This window comes from Acinonyx jubatus, chromosome F2 (assembly GCF_027475565.1).
Source record: "Acinonyx jubatus isolate Ajub_Pintada_27869175 chromosome F2, VMU_Ajub_asm_v1.0, whole genome shotgun sequence".
Lineage (NCBI taxonomy): Eukaryota > Metazoa > Chordata > Mammalia > Carnivora > Felidae > Acinonyx > Acinonyx jubatus.
Window position 1 is genome coordinate 62,023,547 of NC_069394.1, and position 16,446 is coordinate 62,039,992.

The 16,446-nt window shown below is 40.2% G+C and overlaps 1 long non-coding RNA gene across 1 annotated transcript; it reads right to left on the reverse strand.

Annotated features, from left to right (window-relative positions):
* Window positions 1-651: 651 nt before the first annotated feature.
* LOC128312867 (uncharacterized) lies at window positions 652-13,662 on the reverse strand. The gene is made up of 3 exons (XR_008292723.1): window positions 13,452-13,662; window positions 12,964-13,129; window positions 652-1,343 (listed from the first exon to the last, which is right to left on the reverse strand). It is a non-coding gene; the product is annotated as an uncharacterized LOC128312867 (long non-coding RNA).
* Between the last annotated feature and the right edge of the window lie 2,784 nt (window positions 13,663-16,446).

The window sequence follows — 16,446 nt, forward strand, 5'->3', positions numbered from 1 at the left end:
ATATTAAAATTATCTAAGCATTTTCAAGGATTGAAATACATATAGTCCGGAGACCTAATACTTCATTCATCGTGAAAGACTAATTTGCTGTACGAGAGCAGGGAGTAGGCATTCGCCACATGAAGACATTTTAGTGCAACCACCTGTCACAAACACTGTCCTTCTAGTTCTTGCTCTATAGTGGAAAAGCTGTAATAAAGCCAGAGCCAACACCCTTGTGGTAATCAATAAGTAGCATTAGTGCTACATATAATTCCAACCAAGTTGGACCTATTTTTGTTTTATGTTCCAATGTACAGCATTCTTATTTGGTGATGTCAAGAGAATGAAAAATGTGCTGTTTACAAAATGAAGTATTGAGTTTGCTTGAAATATCACATCTCACAAAAACACTCTCAAAACGTGGAAGCATACCTTCGAGTTTAACAGAATAATGGATATTGGAAAGGGAGAGAAATAAATTACATACTATACATATATTATAAACATGTTTATTTAATTAAAGACACAAAACAAATACGTAATTCCACAAACACCAAAATTGACCTGCTGGAGTTTTTAGCATTCTCAACTTATATGCCAACAGAAGTTTTACATATTGTAATGATGGATTAGAATAAATCTATATTTTTGCAAGGTAGCGTTTAGGTAGGGTTTTAATATCATTTGCAACAATTCACTTTATTATTGCAGAGAACTCCAACATGCAGCTGCTTTTTTTTTTTTTTAAGAACCATATCGTGTATTTGAACCGCTGTTATTTTTGGCCAGGTTTTGAAAATCCATTTATTAATTAGAAATAAGCTGACAGATGAGACAGGGAAAAAAAAAACCCTATTTATTAAAATCAACACACCTCCTCTTTTACTTCATTTCCTGGATTCTTGACTCTTTAATCCAATTAGCATTAGGCTGTGGAGTATGAAAGAGAATCTGCACAATCATTACTCAATTAAGAGTGTTTTCTAATGACCTGTGTGTCACCCTTTTGCTCTTAGGGTTGTTACTTTTTCTTCCAGTTAGGAAACAAAGCAGATCTTTTCTTTTTTCAAATTGCGTGAAAAGGATGATTTCAGTTTCGTTACAGATTATTAAAAGTAATGCTAAACTAATAACCCTTGTGACAGCAAACAGATCAGTGGTTGCCCCAAGGAAGGAGGGTGGAGGGGAGGAGGCTGAGGTAGGGAGGAATCACCAAGGGCACAAGAAAGCTTGGAGGAGTGATGGTTATGGTCACTGCCTTCATCAGTCTGGTGGTTGCAGGGATACGTACAGATGTCAAAGCTTATCCACTTGTACACGTTCATCATGATTTCTTGTATGAGAATTATCCCTTAATAAAGCTGTAAAAAAAATGTAGTTCGGTTACAAAAGTAAAGGTAATTATTAAAGTAAAAGTTCTTATCAAGTGACTAATTTATACCGTGTTCCTCAAGGGGTAAGAGGTTTTTCTTTTTACCTCATTTTACTTGTGATGTAAATTATATATTTTAAGAAAGCCTACTTAAGGCAAGCATAGCTTTCTATGTATCATTTTGTTGTTTTCTATTACAATTAGTAGTTGCAACCTAATGTTATTTAAAAAAAAATGAAAAAAGGGGCGCGCCTGGATGGCTCAGTTGGTTAAGCATCCGACTTTGGCTCAGGTCATGATCTCGCAGTTCATGAGTTCAAGTGAGCCCTGCATCAGGCTCTGTGCCGACGGCCTGTTGCCTGCTTCGGATTCTGTGTCTCCCTCTCTCTCTGCCCCTCCCCCAATCATGCTCTGTTTCTCTCTGTCTCTCTCTGTCTCTGTCTCTCTCTCTCAAAAATAAATAAATATTAAATTTTTTTTAAAAATGCAAAAGCAAGGAGCTTTTAATGAAAAAAATTTAAAAATGTCCTAAAGTCGTACATTGTTTCAAGTTCACAAATCATCTCTTGCTGATATCTTTATGATCTTGGTCTTTGATCCTTTTGTTCTTCAGTTTGGTGATTAAAATTTAAAACCTCACATTTATTATTTTTTATGCTCCCCACTCAAGATTAATTATGATTGTTTCATATTTCCACTGTACGTATTTAATAAATTTAAGTCTTTCCTTGTAGAAGAAGAGAATGAGATGTCAAGATTCTTAAGGATGACTTTACAACTGTCACAAGTCTGGGAGAAATTGCCCCTCATTACGTATCAAGTGAGTTTAGTCTAGAAAAGAGCCGATACTTAAAAATAAAAAAGGAAGGGGCGCCTGGGTGGCTCAGCGGGTTAAGCAGCTGGCTCTTGATTTCGGCTCAGGTCATGATCTCATGATTCGTGAGATCGAGCCCCTTACTGGCAGGCGCTGACAGTGCAGAGCCTGCTTGGGATTTTCTCTCTCCCGCTCTCTCTGCCCCTCCCCTGCTCCTGTGCGTGTGCACACACACGCACTCTGTCTTTCAAAGTAAATAAATAAACGTTTATAAAGAAATAAATGAATGAATACATACATACATAAAAACGGAAGAAAGAAAAGATGAGAGAGAAGAGAAAGGGACTACAAGGAAAGATGGATAATTTAAGCAGAGTGATAACAGCTGTGCAGAACTCCTACATTCTTATAAAGACGTATTCAAGTAGCTCTGCTGAACTGAAGGCTTGTCACCCTCTGGGCCAGCCACGCCCCGCTGGCAGACAGATAGCCTTCGTTCGGGAGGAGCCATAGGAGAGGATAGTGGTCAGCCTCGCATCACAACCCCCACGCGTATTTTTATCAGGCTTCAATATAAATGGAAGAACTGAGCCTGTTACAGCATTGCAACCAAACATCTTAAAATTGTGCATTTGTAATTCCTTAAGGTAAATGGATGAGCAGTGTACTCAGCCTGACCCAGCCGAACATGCTTGAGCATAAGGCAGTAAAATTGCAAATTGGAACTCTGAAAGTTTAGGGTTTTGAAATACAGAGACTCCAAAGTGATTAAATGTTGACATCAACCACAATAAATTTTTATCCTCCCGATAGTAAACTGAAAATTGCAAAACACATATAGTAGTTTCCCACAGTAAGTAACTGAGATATAGTGAAATCTTTATTCTAGACTTTTTTCTTGGCAAATTAGTTCAACATGGCCCATGCTGGATTCCACACAGAGGGCATATTGCTTGCCGAGCAATTTGCCCTACAGAATAGTTGCTATGCTGCCTTGCTTCAGGCAAAGTACTAAACTAAATTTCTGTCTCCCATTGTCATTGACAGTAGAACAGCTGGAAATTAAAGATTTCGAGACACATTATAATGTTTTCCTTAAAAATTTTTTTATACATACAGCAGCAAAAATGTTCTTAACAAAACTTTGGAGGGGCGAATATATTCTTATCAACCCTAGATGAGAACTATGTTAATTTTCTCACTACATTCCCCCTATCTTTATGTCCTTGTAATCTGATATTGAAGCGTATTTTATTTGGCGGCACCAGGTTGGCTCAGTCAGTAGAGCATGCGACTCTTGATCTCGGGGTTGTAAGTTCGAGCCCCACACTGGGTGTAGAGATTACTTAAATAAATAAAATCTTTAAGGGGCGCCTGGGTGGCTCCATCGGTTCAACGACCAACTTCAGCTCAGGTCATGATCTCGTGGTTCGTGAGTTCGAGCCCCGCGTCGGGCTCTGTGCCGACAGCTCGGAGCCTGGAGCCTGCTTCGGATTCTGTGTCTCCCCCTCTCTCTGCCCCTCCCATGCTCGTGCTCTGTCTCTCTCTGTCTGTCAATCATAAATAAACAGTAAACATTTTTTTAATTTAATATTTTTTAAAAAGTGTATTTTATTGAAAATATTGATAGGCTTTCCACTTTCACTTAGCCTTAGTATAGGCAGGTGTCTGTGAACTGGCACTTAAGGCGTGTGTGTGATTTTGTCTATACCTAAAAGTGCCTCACTTAGCAAGCTGGAAAAGCCATGACACCCAGTTGTAACCTGCCTGCTTTGACTTCCTGGGAAGTAAATGTAAACCAGTGGTTTGGCATCATGTTGAAGGGGATTCACATGTGTGTCAATGAAATTTGGGGTCACGGGCCGCCCTCATAGCATCTTCCTCCTACAAGCAACTTTTGGTATAGTTGGCTCTGCTAAGCTGAGAGAGATACAACAGGGCCCTGGAACCCGGGAAGGATATACCTGTTTGTATGAATTGTGGGACCAGCTACTCACCTTCTCATGGACATTGAGACAGTTTACAATGGCTTTACAACATTCCAGCAGCAGGTTATTGAACTATTTGCTTGGTCTTTAGTGGTAAGATGTTTACATGACATTACACTATTTTGCTGACCAATAAAAGTATCCATACTGAAAGAAAATTAATCTGAGGAAAAAAATAACTGCTTTTAAAAAGAGATGTACGAGGTGCCTGGGTGGCTCAGTCGGTTAAGCGTCCGACTTCGGCTCAGGTCATGATCTCACGGTCCGTGAGTTCAAGTCCCGCGTCGGGCTCTGTGCTGACAGCTCAGAGCCTGGAGCCTGCTTCCGATTCTGTGTCTCCCTCTCTCTCTGACCCTTTCTCTCTCTGACCCTCCCCTGTTCACACTCTTTCTCTCTCTTTCTCAAAAATAAACATGAAAAAATATATTTAAAAATAAACAGAGGTGTAAGATTAATAAATGAAAAGAAGGTGTTGTACTTTATATGTTTGATTTGATTTTAGTAAAGCATTCATATGAACACATCACTACTTACAGTGAAGTGTAATTCTATACCTGACACTATTTCAATCTTCCTTTTTCAACAAAAAGTTACATATTTAAAGATACATATTTGTCAGGTTAATTTTCATTTTATTTCTAGTTTTACTAGTTTCTCTGTTCTCATGAAATGCTCTCCGTTTCTCCCCCTGAAAACTGAGGGTATTTATTGCCTTCCAGGCCACCTTTAAAGTGCTAACACTGGACCCACCATCCAATAATGTTCCAATAAACTCTAACCGTCACCTGGGAGAAAATAAAGGTATCACATGAAATTGAGAATTTGCCGTTTGACACAATATGAAATTAACCATACTCAAATAATTAGAACAGACGACACAGTAAGTATAATTTACACTTTCTTCAAAGGTTTACAGCCCAATCCAGAACTTCTCAGTGTGGCATCCTTACCACCACACTTGGTCATCATTCTTGCAAGCTGTATCTAGTTACTGAGGTCACCAATGCCATGCACAACGCTAAGCGTAAGAAATGAAATGACAAACAGATACACAGGCATGGACTCCCATGTCTGGGCACTTGCATCAAATAATATTGAATGGGTACATAAAAGAACCACACACTAGGGGCGCCTGGGTGGCTCAGTTTGTTGAGCGTCCGGCTTCGGCTCAGGTCACGATCTCACAGTTTGTGAGTTCGAGCCCCGCGTCGGGCTCTGTGCTGACAGTTCGGAGTCCGGAGCCTGCTTCGGATCCTGTGTCTCCCTCTCTCTCTCTCTCTGCCCCTCCCCTGCTCACACTCTGTCTCTGTCTCTGTCTCTCTCTCAAAAAATAAATATTAAAAAAAAAAAAAACACACACACTAAAGCTTTGTAGTGAACACCATGCCAGGTATCGGAGAGTTCACGGTGCACATCATTAACCTGAAGCAAGACCATATTTTCTGCTGCTCTTTTACTCAGTTCTTGGTCTATTTGCTAGTGCCCATAACTTAATCAATGTGAAACGATTTAATTAGCACAACTTCGGGTAACCATGTGAATGCTCTACAGAAGCCAAACAGAGTATAACTTCATCTATTAATCTTACCATTCTGTTTAAAAGCAGTTAATTTTTTTCCTTAGATCTCTTTTAGCATGCATGTTTTTAACGATCATCAAAATAGTGTCATGTCATTTATACATTTTCCTTGCTCTGACATATGTTCAGTATTTTTAAGAGCGTCTTAGGTCAGCTTATCAGTTGCAATGGATGAGAATCACTAGTCTGTTTCCCAAACCTGTTATTTCCCAGTAGGAAGTATGAGGTCATCTGTCTTCCTGACCCAGAAGGCACAAATTATCCAACTATAGAGAGAAGAGTTTTTGCTGTGTCTCTGGTATCTAATGTTTTTTTCTCCACCCAGATTTAGTCTGTGAAAAATACAGCTGATAGAGCTGAGGGTGATGGAGACAGTGGTCCAAATAATTCTGGAAAGTGTAGCTTCATTTACACTCTCCCCTCTGATTGTGCCTTAGGCCTGATGCTTGGGAGAGAGATGAGTCGTGGACTTAGGGTAGGACATAGGCTGGAGAGCAGGCAGTCCCTGGAGAAATGCTCCCTACCAGAGTGGTACACGTGGCCCCTAGCATTGAAGGAGCGAGCAGGCCAGCTGGCTTTGGCAAAAGGGGCCGCCCTCAGGGGCAGCACAACCTGGGGGAGGGCGTGGGGTTTAATTCACTATCTTGTGCTACCCTCCACTTCTCCAATGTTTCCTATCTGAGTTGAAGATACCTAACCTGCTTACTAAAAATCAGCCCCTGAGGGCATAAGCAAGGAAGACAGGGTCAGGATTGACCTTGAAGTTTAGACAGCTTGAGGAGGAAAGGGAGGGTCTGAGTGAGAAGGAAAAGAGGCGGGTAATAGGAACAATTGATTTTAGGTTTCAATGGCGTGGAAGGATTGTTGGAATTGGGGTAGTAAAGAAATGAGGTGAAAGAGGAATGAGGGTGGTGGCAGGGAGTTTAGAGGGGAGCAGGTTTAAGGTTTAAGTCTACCATGTAGCCACAGGAGGGAGTGGCTGACCTAGTGATGGGCCGTCTTTAAAGGGGAAGTGCAAGGTGGAAATATCAAGACCTATCATCCTTAGTGCAAGGATGCCTTCCAGGAAATGAGAGTGCTAAGTGCATCACTGCAATGGAGGGGATTCATTATTGCCTGGCCTCTAGGAGATGCATTTCTGAGATCACTTACCTACTATCAACATACGTTAAGGTACAAATAGGGATTTATTGACTGATTTATTCTACATCTTTTAGAATTTTCCTAATGGACCAAATAGAACATAACCCACATATACCCTATCACTCACTCACCTAGAGCTGTAGACCACAGCAAGCATTACATTTGAACACCTTACCTACTTATGGCTGAGGCTGGGGGTAAACTAGCCCATGAAGACTTTTTTTACTGCCTATGAGCTAGGAATGGTTTGTACATTTTTTAATGGATGGGAAAACATCAAAAGAAGAAGAATATCTTGTAAGAAGTGAACATTAGAGGAGAGCCTGGATGGCTCAGTCAGTTAAGCTTCTGACTCTCATTTTCGGCCCAGGTCATGATCTCACGTTTTGTGGGTTCCAGCCCTGCATCATGTTCCACACTGATAGTGCAGGGCCTGCTTGGGATTCTCTCCCTGTGCCCTTTCAGTACATACTCTCTCTCTCAAAAGGAATCAATAAAACTAAAAAAAAAAAAAAAAAAAAAGTGAACATGACACAAAATTCAAATTTTAGTGTCCCTAAATAAAGTTTTATTGGAACACAGCACGCCCATTTGTCAATGACTGTGGGTGGCTGCTCTCCCACTACAGGGACAGTAGTGAGTAGTTGGGACACCGAGCACATATTCTGCAAAGGCTAGAGTATTTACTGTCTGGCCCTTTGCAGATAAAGTTTATTGACTCCTACTGTAAGCTTTAAAATAATCCTTAATTTATTTATTCCTTGAGGTACGCCTGGGTGGCTCAGTTCATTGAGCTTCCAACTTCAGCTCAGGTCATGATCTCGTGGTCCATGGGTTCGGCCCCGCATCGGGCTCCGTGCTGACAGCTCAGAGCCTGGAGCCTGCTTTGGATTCTGTGTCTCTTGCTCTCTGCCCCTCCCCCACCCATGCTCTGTCCCCACCTCTCTCAAAAAACGAATAAACATTTAAAAAAAAATTTTTAAATTTATTTATTCTTTGACAAACAATTTGCTATATATCAAAGGACCCTTATCAAAAAATAAGATGTTTGGGGCTCCTGGGTGGTTCAGTTAGTTAAGCATCTGATTTTTTATTTCAGCTCAGGTCATAATCTTATAGTTTGTGGGATTGAGCCCCAGGTGAGGCTTACATTGACAGTGTAGAGCTTGCTTAGGATTCTCTCTCCCTCTCTTTCTACCCCTCCCCCACTCATGCACGTAAGAGCATGGGCTCTCTTTCTCTCTTTCAGAAAAAATAAAGTTTAAAAAAATAATAATAATAACCAAGATGTTCATCACAGGAGAGACCATTGCACTACTAAGAAAAGAGATTGGCCAGTGGGATTTGGGCTGAGGGAAGGACTGGGATGGCTGTGTGCTCCCTCTGCTCCTGCTATGGGACCAAAGTGTCCTGAACAGGATGGCCTGGGACAGATCTGGGGGAGATCAGACCCAATTTATACCTTTGTGCTACACATCATTAGCCAGTTACCTGGTTTCTTTGAGACTTGGCTTATTATCACATGAAGTGGGATACAATCATTACCTTACTGGGTTGATGACATGTGATAACCTTTACAAAAGACCCTGTATGGATAGACCTTCAGTAAATGTTAGTTTCTTTTTTTCCCTCTTTAGCAATAAGATCTTAAGAAAGAATGAAGTACAACTTACGTCACCAAGAGACTGCTTAACACACTGCAGTAATAAGAGAAAAAAATTATTTTCATCTTATAATCTTCACACTTCAGAGGATTCAATTAGAAACTATAAAGAAATCTCAGCCTTTACACGGAGTGAAGCAGAAGGAATTAAGGGACTATGGTGGTGAAAACACACTGTGCTGTAACATGAATATCCCAAATTCGGAGCCAGTTAATACATGAGAGTACAGCCAGATGACTGAATATTGTAAAGCTATTAAAAGAAAAGTGAAAGAAAGAAAGAAAGAAAGAAAGAAAGAAAGAAAGAAAGAAAGAAAGAAAGAGAAAAAAGCAGTGTTTTTAGTGACATGTGTAAAATGTAGATAGCATACTCTGAAAAAAGCAGAATATAAACTTTTAATTTTTTTAAGCTTTTAAAAATGTATTTACTTTGAGAGAGAGAGAAAGCATGAGCAGGGGAAGGGCACAGGGAGGGGGAGAAAGAGAATCTGAGGTAGGATCCACGCTGTCAGTGCAAACCCTGACGCAGGGCTTGGATCCCACAGATTGTGAGGTCATGAGCTGAGCCGAAATTGAGTCAGGTGCTTAACCGACTGAGCTGCCCAGGTGCCCGTAACATGTCGCATACAATACAAGCTCCACCGTATTTAAAAGGAAAAAAAAAAAAAAAAACCCACAAAAAGAATAGTTAAGGGATAAAAGAGTACAAGGACTTAAAAAAGAAAAAGAAAACAAACAGCTTTACTGAGAAATAATTCACATGCCAGGACAGAAACTTTTAAGACAAAACAGGAGAATTTTAAAAGATTTTGACTTGCGGTGGGTGCTTCAGGCTACCCCCACTGAGTCTGGGGGTGCACATATTTAGTCTTTCAGAGAAACTTTGTGGGAAGCACCCACTCAGTTCAAGCTTTCAAATCCTTCATTTTGCAGCTAAGGAAACAGAGCCTGGAAGAAGTGAAGAGACCAGCCTAAAAAAGTGCAGCAAGCTAGTAGCAAAGAAGGAACTAGAGCTTTCGGCTACAAGTCCAATACTCTGAAACATGCCAGTGGTTTACATCCTCGCTTGTTCTCATCCATGTTCACAGATAGCTTTGCTGTCACTGCAGTTATAATATAGACACATATTTGGGGACCGCTAAGTCTTTACAACAGTTTTCCTCTGGTCAAGTCTCTCTATGTCAACTTTTATTCTTCTTTACGCCTTTCTCTTAGCCTGTATACCCAATACATGTGCCGTATTTGCAAGCCTGCGGAATATTTTTGTAAAAAGCCCCAGAAACTCAAAGGGCCCTTTTATGAGCATTTGTTGGAATCTGTGACCTCAGTTTTAAATTTAAATTTTAAATTCTTTCCTCTTCAAAGTTTGCCTCTTTAGAAGGTACTTAGAATCTTTCCTTTTAATTTTTCAAGACAACAGTTCACTTTTACAAACGGGCCCTTCCCTCCCCAGCCTCCTGAAGGAAGAGCTGGGGTTCTGTCAAACTTCTCATCTCCCCTTCCCCCAATAAGTAATTTGAATAAAAACTTGAAACATTAAAAAAAGGAAAGAATTCTCCACCACAGGGCATTAAGGATCTTATTTTTCTCCTTCCCTTGCTCCTTTGAACGTGCCACTGGTTGGGTCTGTCTTTGGCACAGCTCTCACCCGTGCGTGCACTTTGGAATCACCTCTGGGGCCCCGAATTTATTTTGACTGAGACGAGGACGTGATTCTTATCTTCAGCCGAGGCTGACAACTTCTGCCTTGGATGAATAGGTTAAAATGAATGCATTTTTTCTGAGGATATTTTTGCTGTAAAGTAAGTCCAATTGGGAAATTAAAAGGTTTGGCCTCTGTAAAAGAAATCTCATTCGGTGTCCTTTGGAGCTGGGGGGAGTGTGTTTTGTGGACACGACCAGGGAAATTGCACAACTGACTGTTCTCATTTACTCATTCAGTCACTCATTCATTCGTTAAAAACCTCACTATGCCAGACTCCAGAGATCTGCACATGCCCCCTGCTTTCAAGAAGCTTATAACCTAGTCATAGGAGAAAGAGTACTTCAGCAAATTTGGTGATATCCTGTGATAGAGGCATATACGGGCTTCCTCTGAATAAAGAGTATCTTAGAATCTAATTTCAGGCATAGTCATAGAATATATTCTTATCACGTTGTATCTAAATCAAGTTTTAAAATATAATAGAAATAATAGGAAAGTGGGATGTAGATAAACGCCACGGTTATATCAGCAGCAAACGGGAAGTTTGAAACTGAGGTTAAATTTGAGGGTTTCTTGAAATAACAGAATTGGTTCAACATTGGTATAAAAGATAGAAAAAAGCTCATTTTGATAGATGATACTTAAGTTATTCAGAATTATAGGAAAAGATAGTTACAGAGTTAGATTAAAAGTAGAAATCAATAAAAATACAGGAGAGAGGGCCAATAGGACAGACCAAGAATAGAATAGAAACAATCTGTAGGGGAGGGGAAAAGAGCAAGAAAAACAAAGTAAAAGAGTATCTCATGAAGAAAGCATAATCATTCCAAAATAGAATTAAAGTATAGTTAAGAATATCACAATGATATGTTAAAGGGAAGGGAAAAATGACAAATTTTAAAGAAAACATATTATGCATAATAGCACAGTAGTTAAAAATAGATGCGGGGAGCCTGGGTGGCCCAGTCGGTTAAGCGTCCGACTTCAGCCAGGTCACGATCTCGCGGTCCGGGAGTTCGAGCCCCGCGTCGGGCTCTGGGCTGATGGCTCAGAGCCTGGAGCCTGTTTCGGATTCTGTGTCTCCCTCTCTCTCTGCCCCTCCCCCGTTCATGCTCTGTCTCTCTCTGTCCCAAAAATAAATAAACGTTGAAAAAAAAATTAAAAAAAAAATAGATGCTATTACAAAAAAATCATTTACTATTTACTTAAAATATGCTACATAAAATGTACCATTTTAGTTCATTAAAAAAAAAAACCATTATTTTAAGAGTGAGCAGACTGAAAATAAAAACTTCTTAAAGGGGCGCCTGGCCGGCTCAGTTGGAAGAACTTGTGACTCTTGATCTCTGGGGGCATTGTGAGTTCGAGCCCCACATGGGGTATAGAGATTACTTAAATAAAAAAAAAAAAAAAAAAACAAAAAAACTTCATAAAGAATTGCAAAAATGTCCTTACGTAAAATTTAACATATGAATCACCTAGTAAAATTCAAGAAAGAGCTAGCAGTGAAATCGAGCCAAATGCACTAGGAGAATTTGCTCAGCAAAGAATCCGGGTATCTTGTTCTGTATATTCTCCAAAATTCCTACAAAATTCTTAAAAAATCCTACAAATTTCTACTACAAAGAAATCCTGAAAATAGGCCCCGGGGCGGGGGGGGGGGGGGTGGATCTAAAACTTTTCAGCTTGACACCAATACCCCATTGCAGACACTGATAGAAAGTAAGCTGAATATAACACTCAATTTGGTACTACAGATATATTATACCAGATTGCTGAGAGTAGGCTTATAACCAATAGTAATTTATGAGTAAGACTTTTTTTTTTGCATTTAGAGCAAGTTTATTAAAAACTGCTATATTGCTAATAAAGTACTAGATTTTCGGTTACAAAAGAAAGTTGAGTTAGTAACTAATTGTAACTGTTGTAACAGTTGTAACAGTTAGTAACTGTTGTAACTACGCTTCAGTGCTAGTGTATTCTCTTAGAATGTAAAGAGACCGCACTCTGTAGCAAAGTAGTCCATGATGGTAGTTTTCGCAGAAGCACTGCATGTAGGGGAGTCACATTCATATCCAGAGTGTCTAGTCCATTAAGAACAAATGCTGCCCCTTCCATGATGGAAATGGTCTAATGTAACCAACCTGGCACCAGGTATCTAACTGGAGAATGGTGCCATAGAAGGGACTCAGTGTTGGTCTCTGCTGCTGGCCGATTGGGCACAGTGGGGGCCAGAGCCCAGGTTTGTCTTGGAAAATGAAAGTCTATGTTGCCATCATGGCCACACTGTTCACGAACCCACTGTGTGATGACAAAAGTCACTGGGGTAGGAGGTGGAGTGGTAGCCACAGAATGGGTCATCCTATCCACTATTGTGGTATTCCACAAAGCATTGCTTCTTATTTATGTATTTATTCATTTATTCATCTATTCATTTATTCATTTATTTATTTGAGAGGGACAGAAAGAGAGTGAAAGAGAGCATGCAAGTGGGGGTGAGGGGCAGAAGGAGAGAAAGAAAATCTTAAGCAGGCTCCACACTCAGCATGGATCCCCATGAGGGGCTCAATCCCATGACCCGAGCCAAAATCAAGAGTCAGACACTCAACCGAGCCACCCAGGCGCCCCCACAGAACATTGCTTCTGATGGAGGAACTCACTTCATGACAAATGAAGTGGGGCAGTGGGTCCATGCTCATAAAATTTTCTGGTCTTACCATATTTCCCACCATCCTGAAGCAGTTGGCTGGATAGAGTAGTGTAATGGCCACTTGAAGACTGCCTTACAGAACCAGCGAGTTGGCAGTATCTTGCAGGGTTGGGGCAAGGTTCTCCAGGAGGCTGTATTTACTCTAAATTGGCATCCAGTATACGGTGCTGTTTCTCCAACAGTCAGGATTTATGGGTCCAAGAGTCAAGAGATGAAAACTGGAGTGGCACCATTTAATACTACCCCAGTGATCCACTAGTAAAATTTTTGCTTCCAGAACCTGTGACCTTATGCTCTGCTGGTCTAGAGGTCTTAGTTCCAAAGGGAGGAATGCTTCCATCAGAAGACACAGCAGTGATTACATGGACTGGAATTTAAGACTGCCGCCGGGCCACTTTGGGTTTCTTATGCCTCTGAACTAACAGGCTAAGAAGGGAGTTACTGTCCTGGCTAACTGATTGATCCCAATTACCAAGGGCAAATTGGGTGGCTTACCACATAATGGAGGTAAGGAAGAGTATGTCTGATATTCAGGAAGTGCCTTAGCACTATACCCTGGATTAAAGTCAATGGCAAACTGCAACAATCTAATTGTGGCAGATCTGTTCGTGGCCCAGATTCTTCATGAATGAAGGTTTGCGACATCCTACTGGGTAAGGAATCATAACCAGCCAAGGTGCTTGCTGAAGAATATGGAATGGGTAGCGGAAGAAGGCAGTTGTAAATAACAGTTATGACCATGTGACCAGTTACAGAATGAAGACCATATTTGTTATAAGTATTTCTTCTTTATTTTGTCATGAATATGCTTGTGTGTGTGTACATATGTATGTATGCATGTATGTATCTATCTGCATATTTGTTTTCCTCCCTCTCTTATTCCCTTATCCTATGAGATATATACGACTTTATATCATAGTATTTAAGGGGGCACCTGGGTGGCTCAGTCAGTTAAGCACCCGACTCTTGATTTTGGCTTAGGTCATGATCTCATGGTTGTGGGATCAAGCCCAGCATCAAGCTCTTTGCTGGCAGCACGGAGCCAGGAACCCATCATCCCCTGTTCGTGCGTGTTCTCTCTCTCTCAAAATAAATCGGAAAAAAAAAAAAAAGAATTAACTTTACATTATAGTATTTAAGTTACCAGATATTTAAGTTACCAGAAAATCATGAACATGACCCAAGGACTTTGAACCTCTTCTAGGAAGGAGTTGGTATGCTTTCAGTTGTACACAGGATCGTCATATTATGTTAAGTATGACTTTTTTTACTGTCTTTATTATGAAATTAAGTATGGTTTAAGGAGATGTGTATGAAAGTCAAGTTGACAAGCAGTAGACTGTGATGGTTAATTTTATGCGTCAACTTGTCTAGGCTGAGATGCTCAGTTGTGTGATCAAACACCAGTTTAGATGTTGCTGTGAAAGTTTTTCTTTTTTTTTTAATTTAACATTTAAATCAGTGACCTTTAATAAAGCAGATTACCCTCCATAATGTGGATGCTCCACATCCAAACAGCTGAAGGCATTTAAAGACTGAGCTTTCCCAGGAAGGAAGGAATTCTGTCTCTAGACTGCCTTCAGACTCATGAACGCTACATCAACTCCTGCTTGAATTTCCAGCCTGCTGGCCCCCGCTGCAAATTTTGGGTTTCCCACCTCCCATAATCACATGAGCCGTTCCTTCAAATAAATCCCCCTCACCTCTCTCTTTCTCTATCTCAATCTTTATCTCTCTGTCTCTCTTTGTTTCTGTTTCTCTCTCTGTCTCTCTTCTTTCTATATATAGATATATAGACATTTACTTTTTAGGGATTGCAATCATAGGTAACACCATAAAGACAAAAATATATTGCAGAAATCTATGATGATGGGATTTAACGTGTAACCTAATTATTATAGAATGAAGCCTCTGTTGCATTTGGTAAAATGTTGTCCTTTGTTACAATGCTACCATAAACTGACACTGAGTCCTTGCAGTTAAGATGATATATCAAAATTACTTATTGATATAATAAACTTTGGTCTCGAAGTTATAATTTGCAAAAAGTTACGGAGGTAGTGGTATGATGGCACTTGACTCCTAACTAGTGCTCTGCAAAGTCAGGGCCATGTGCGTGGTAGAGTGCTGGCCTTCTGGTTCTGATCACCCAACACTTCGACCTGATATTGCTTCATTATAATAAGGAAATATTTTAACCTTGATGGCTGGAACAAATTCCCCTAATTTATGTTCTGCAACCCCTTTGTTCACTGATTTCACTGAATTTTGTAAAACATAAATATTTATCATATTCTAATGGTTTTCTTCGCCACATTTAATCATTCATTCAACAAATACTTAAGTGCCTAGTATTTACATCCTCTGTAAAACCTATTAAGATAGGGGTTTTGCCTGTTTTGTTCAGGGCTGGGTCTCCAATGCTGAGGATAATGGCCTTGCACAGAATAGTAACCCAATGAATTCGTGTTGAATTAATAAATGGAAAGAAGCCTATCCAACAGCACTGGTAATAATTTGTGCATTATCTGTCTTATACCTCATGTCCAAAGTTGGTTAACACATGTGTCTTAGTTGTGAATATAGCAAGTTCCTAAATAACTATTAGCTGTGGCCAAAAGGCTCTTTAAGAAAACAATGTTTTTGTGAAAGGCTTGAAGTCTTAGATGAAAAGTACAGGCAATCTTCATGGACTTCTTTCAGAAGTTTCCCTTTTTATTGACTGATGGTGAAGCGGAATATATTTTTCTACAGAAACAAAGTTTTACAAGGGGTTTAGGTTCTCAGAGCTGCCTTCCTAAAACCTGTGACATCCCGCAGTGGTCACAGAACCTGCAGTGGTCATAGAACATAACCATCATGTGTGTGTTTCTGTGGGAGATTAGAACTGAGTCTGCTGCACCTGCATAAGAACCCTGTTAAGCACATCCAGATTAACATGGCCAGTCTCTGGAAATGTGGGTACTCAAACTGACCTGTAGCTTGGTATTTTATCTTCAGGGTGGCAGCAGGGACTCAGAGCAAGGGAACAATCAACTCTAAAGAGGAGTAGGACTCGGGCATGGAGGAATGGTGATATTGTAAATGAAACCATTTTCAAGAGAGGGAAAGAAACCGCTGAGTAGCCCGTCATAGGAAGGGGGGAGGGGAAACAGGAGTGGGGAACACTCCAGGCAGAGGCAGAAAGAGAAGGACGTTCCAGTCTAACAAGAACCTTACCCATCTCAGGTGGCTGGCTGGCCACGTATAAATCAGGGACTGAATTTACTAGAAAGAACCCATTGATTGAGAGTATTAGAAAGTCATAGTTTATTTTAAAACTTAGTCTAAAAGAAAAGCAAGATCTAAATATTAGCTTTTGTTATTTTGTAACAAAAGCATGTGCTTAAGTAAAATATTTATCATAGAAGGAATTTTTAATGTTTTATTTATTGTTGAGACAGAGCATGAGTGGGGGAGGAGCAGAGAGAGAGGGAGACAGAATCTGAAG